We start from the raw sequence: 5,886 nt of genomic DNA, 5'->3' as shown, positions 1-5,886 counted from the left end.
AATGTTATCGTAAAACGTGAGGCCATAGGTTGTATTACATTGTTTCAACAATCAGAGTGGTTATTTCAAATCTCCACGACGATGACTAATATTATGCACAAATAGATTGTTTACTTTATTGTTATGAGAGTTTCCATGGTAACTAAGCATGAATATTACACAAGGATTAAATTTTTCCTGATGAGCCAATAGAGAGCTTCGACCTGATTACATTTAATGTAAAATCACCTTTGTATCTCCTATAGTAACGGAGATATGCGAGTTTGAAATTTTATATAATGTTATCGTAAAACGTGAGGCCATAGGTTGTATTACATTGTTTCAACAATCAGAGTGGTTATTTCAAATCTCCACGACCATGACTAATATTATGCACAAATAGATTGTTTACTTTATTGTTATGAGAGTTTCCATGGTAACTAAGCATGAATATTACAAAAGGATTAAATTTTTCCTGATGAGCCAATAGAGAGCTTCGACCTGATTACATTTAATGTAAAATCACCTTTGTATCTCCTATAGTAACGGTGATATGCGAGTTTGAAATTTTATATAATGTTATCGTAAAACGTGAGGCCATAGGTTGTATTACATTGTTTCAACAATCAGAGTGGTTATTTCAAATCTCCACGACAATGACTAATATTATGCACAAATAGATTGTTTGCTTTATTGTTATGAGAGTTTCATTGGTAACTAAGCATGAATATTACACAAGGATTAAATTTTTCCTGATGAGCCAATAGAGAGCTTCGACCTGATTACATTTAATGTAAAATCACCTTTGTATCTCCTATAGTAACGGAGATATGCGAGTTTGAAATTTTATATAATGTTATCGTAAAACGTGAGGCCATAGGTTGTATTACATTGTTTCAACAATCAGAGTGGTTATTTCAAATCTCCACGACGATGACTAATATTATGCACAAATAGATTGTTTACTTTATTGTTATGAGAGTTTCCATGGTAACTAAGCATGAATATTACAAAAGGATTAAATTTTTCCTGATGAGCCAATAGAGAGCTTCGACCTGATTACATTTAATGTAAAATCACCTTTGTATCTCCTATAGTAACGGAGATATGCGAGTTTGAAATTTTATATAATGTTATCGTAAAACGTGAGGCCATAGGTTGTATTACATTGTTTCAACAATCAGAGTGGTTATTTCAAATCTCCACGACAATGACTAATATTATGCACAAATAGATTGTTTACTTTATTGTTATGAGAGTTTCCATGGTAACTAAACATGAATATTACAAAAGGATTAAATTTTTCCTGATGAGCCGATAGAGAGCATCGACCTGATTACATTGAGTGTAAAATCACCTTTGTATCTCCTATAGTAACGGAGATATACGACTTTGAAATTTTATATAATGTTATCGTAAACGTGATTCCATAGGATGTATTACATTTTTTCAAAAATCAGAGTGGTTATTTCAAATCTCCACGACGACGACTACAATCATGCACAAATAGATTGTTTGCTTTATTGTTATGAGAGTTTCCATGGTAACTAAGCATGAATATTACACAAGGATTAAATTTTTCCTGATGAGCCAATAGAGATCTTCGACCTGATTACATTTAATGTAAAATCGCCTTTGTATCTCCTATAGTAACGGAGATATGCGAGTTTGAAATTTTATATAATGTTATCGTAAAACGTGAGGCCAAAGGTTGTATTACATTGTTTCAACAATCAGAGTGGTTATTTCAAATCTCCACGACGATGACTAATATTATGCACAAATAGATTGTTTACTTTATTGTTATGAGAGTTTCCATGGTAACTAAGCATGAATATTACAAAAGGATTAAATTTTTCCTGATGAGCCAATAGAGATCTTCGACCTGATTACATTTAATGTAAAATCGCCTTTGTATCTCCTATAGTAACGGAGATATGCGAGTTCGAAATTTTATATAATGTTATCGTAAAACGTGAGGCCATAGGTTGTATTACATTGTTTCAACAATCAGAGTGGTTATTTCAAATCTCCACGACGATGACTACAATTATGCACAAATAGATTGTTTACTTTATTGTTATAAGAGTTTCCATGGTAACTAAGCATGAATATTACAAAAGAATTAAATTTTTCCTGATGAGCCAATAGAGATCTTCGACCTGATTACATTTAATGTAAAATCGCCTTTGTATCTCCTATAGTAACGGAGATATGCGAGTTTGAAATTTTATATAATGTTATCGTAAAACGTGAGGCCATAGGTTGTATTACATTGTTTCAACAATCAGAGTGGTTATTTCAAATCTCCACGACGATGACTACAATTATGCACAAATAGATTGTTTACTTTATTGTTATAAGAGTTTCCATGGTAACTAAGCATGAATATTACAAAAGAATTAAATTTTTCCTGATGAGCCAATAGAGAGCTTCGACCTGATTACATTTAATGTAAAATCACCTTTGTATCTCCTATAGTAACGGAGATATGCGAGTTTGAAATTTTATATAATGTTATCGTAAAACGTGAGGCCATAGGTTGTATTACATTGTTTCAACAATCAGAGTGGTTATTTCAAATCTCCACGACCATGACTAATATTATGCACAAATAGATTGTTTACTTTATTGTTATGAGAGTTTCCATGGTAACTAAGCATGAATATTACAAAAGGATTAAATTTTTCCTGATGAGCCAATAGAGAGCTTCGACCTGATTACATTTAATGTAAAATCACCTTTGTATCTCCTATAGTAACGGAGATATGCGAGTTTGAAATTTTATATAATGTTATCGTAAAACGTGAGGCCATAGGTTGTATTACATTGTTTCAACAATCAGAGTGGTTATTTCAAATCTCCACGACGACGACTACAATCATGCACAAATAGATTGTTTGTTTTATTGTTATGAGAGTTTCCATGGTAACTAAGCATGAATATTACAAAAGGATTAAATTTTTCCTGATGAGCCAATAGAGAGCTTCGACCTGATTACATTTAATGTAAAATCACCTTTGTATCTTCTATAGTAACGGAGATATGCGAGTTTGAAATTTTATATAATGTTATCGTAAAACGTGAGGCCATAGGTTGTATTACATTGTTTCAACAATCAGAGTGGTTATTTCAAATCTCCACGACGATGACTAATATTATGCACAAATAGATTGTTTACTTTATTGTTATGAGAGTTTCCATGGATACTAAGCATGAATATTACACAAGGATTAAATTTTTCCTGATGAGCCAATAGAGAGCTTCGACCTGATTACATTTAATGTAAAATCACCTTTGTATCTCCTATAGTAACGGAGATATGCGAGTTTGAAATTTTATATAATGTTATCGTAAAACGTGAGGCCATAGGTTGTATTACATTGTTTCAACAATCAGAGTGGTTATTTCAAATCTCCACGACCATGACTAATATTATGCACAAATAGATTGTTTACTTTATTGTTATGAGAGTTTCCATGGTAACTAAGCATGAATATTACAAAAGGATTAAATTTTTCCTGATGAGCCAATAGAGAGCTTCGACCTGATTACATTTAATGTAAAATCACCTTTGTATCTCCTATAGTAACGGTGATATGCGAGTTTGAAATTTTATATAATGTTATCGTAAAACGTGAGGCCATAGGTTGTATTACATTGTTTCAACAATCAGAGTGGTTATTTCAAATCTCCACGACAATGACTAATATTATGCACAAATAGATTGTTTGCTTTATTGTTATGAGAGTTTCATTGGTAACTAAGCATGAATATTACACAAGGATTAAATTTTTCCTGATGAGCCAATAGAGAGCATCGACCTGATTACATTGAGTGTAAAATCACCTTTGTATCTCCTATAGTAACGGAGATATACGAGTTTGAAATTTTATATAATGTTATCGTAAACGTGATTCCATAGGATGTATTACATTTTCTCAAAAATCAGAGTGGTTATTTCAAATCTCCACGACGACGACTACAATCATGCACAAATAGATTGTTTGCTTTATTGTTATGAGAGTTTCCATGGTAACTAAGCATGAATATTACACAAGGATTAAATTTTTCCTGATGAGCCAATAGAGATCTTCGACCTGATTACATTTAATGTAAAATCGCCTTTGTATCTCCTATAGTAACGGAGATATGCGAGTTTGAAATTTTATATAATGTTATCGTAAAACGTGAGGCCATAGGTTGTATTACATTGTTTCAACAATCAGAGTGGTTATTTCAAATCTCCACGACGATGACTAATATTATGCACAAATAGATTGTTTACTTTATTGTTATGAGAGTTTCCATGGTAACTAAGCATGAATATTACAAAAGGATTAAATTTTTCCTGATGAGCCAATAGAGAGCTTCGACCTGATTACATTTAATGTAAAATCACCTTTGTATCTCCTATAGTAACGGAGATATGCGAGTTTGAAATTTTATATAATGTTATCGTAAAACGTGAGGCCATAGGTTGTATTACATTGTTTCAACAATCAGAGTGGTTATTTCAAATCTCCACGACAATGACTAATATTATGCACAAATAGATTGTTTACTTTATTGTTATGAGAGTTTCCATGGTAACTAAGCATGAATATTACAAAAGGATTAAATTTTTCCTGATGAGCCAATAGAGAGCATCGACCTGATTACATTGAGTGTAAAATCACCTTTGTATCTCCTATAGTAACGGAGATATACGAGTTTGAAATTTTATATAATGTTATCGTAAAACGTGAGGCCATAGGTTGTATTACATTTTTTCAAAAATCAAAGTGGTTATTTCAAATCTCCACGACGATGACTAATATTATGCACAAATAGATTGTTTACTTTATTGTTATGAGAGTTTCCATGGTAACTAAGCATGAATATTACAAAAGGATTAAATTTTTCCTGATGAGCCAATAGAGATCTTCGACCTGATTACATTTAATGTAAAATCGCCTTTGTATCTCCTATAGTAACGGAGATATGCGAGTTTGAAATTTTATATAATGTTATCGTAAAACGTGAGGCCATAGGTTGTATTACATTGTTTCAACAATCAGAGTGGTTATTTCAAATCTCCACGACGATGACTACAATTATGCACAAATAGATTGTTTACTTTATTGTTATAAGAGTTTCCATGGTAACTAAGCATGAATATTACAAAAGAATTAAATTTTTCCTGATGAGCCAATAGAGATCTTCGACCTGATTACATTTAATGTAAAATCGCCTTTGTATCTCCTATAGTAACGGAGATATGCGAGTTTGAAATTTTATATAATGTTATCGTAAAACGTGAGGCCATAGGTTGTATTACATTGTTTCAACAATCAGAGTGGTTATTTCAAATCTCCACGACGATGACTACTATTATGCACAAATAGATTGTTTACTTTATTGTTATAAGAGTTTCCATGGTAACTAAGCATGAATATTACAAAAGAATTAAATTTTTCCTGATGAGCCAATAGAGAGCTTCGACCTGATTACATTTAATGTAAAATCACCTTTGTATCTCCTATAGTAACGGAGATATGCGAGTTTGAAATTTTATATAATGTTATCGTAAAACGTGAGGCCATAGGTTGTATTACATTGTTTCAACAATCAGAGTGGTTATTTCAAATCTCCACGACCATGACTAATATTATGCACAAATAGATTGTTTACTTTATTGTTATGAGAGTTTCCATGGTAACTAAGCATGAATATTACAAAAGGATTAAATTTTTCCTGATGAGCCAATAGAGAGCTTCGACCTGATTACATTTAATGTAAAATCACCTTTGTATCTCCTATAGTAACGGAGATATGCGAGTTTGAAATTTTATATAATGTTATCGTAAAACGTGAGGCCATAGGTTGTATTACATTGTTTCAACAATCAGAGTGGTTATTTCAAAT

This window comes from Lepisma saccharinum, unplaced genomic scaffold (genome assembly GCF_977018435.1).
Source record: "Lepisma saccharinum unplaced genomic scaffold, izLepSacc3.1 HAP1_SCAFFOLD_42, whole genome shotgun sequence".
Taxonomy (NCBI): Eukaryota; Metazoa; Arthropoda; class Insecta; order Zygentoma; family Lepismatidae; genus Lepisma; species Lepisma saccharinum.
The sequence above is the reverse complement of the archived record's forward strand: the minus strand, read 5'-3'. Positions refer to the sequence as shown.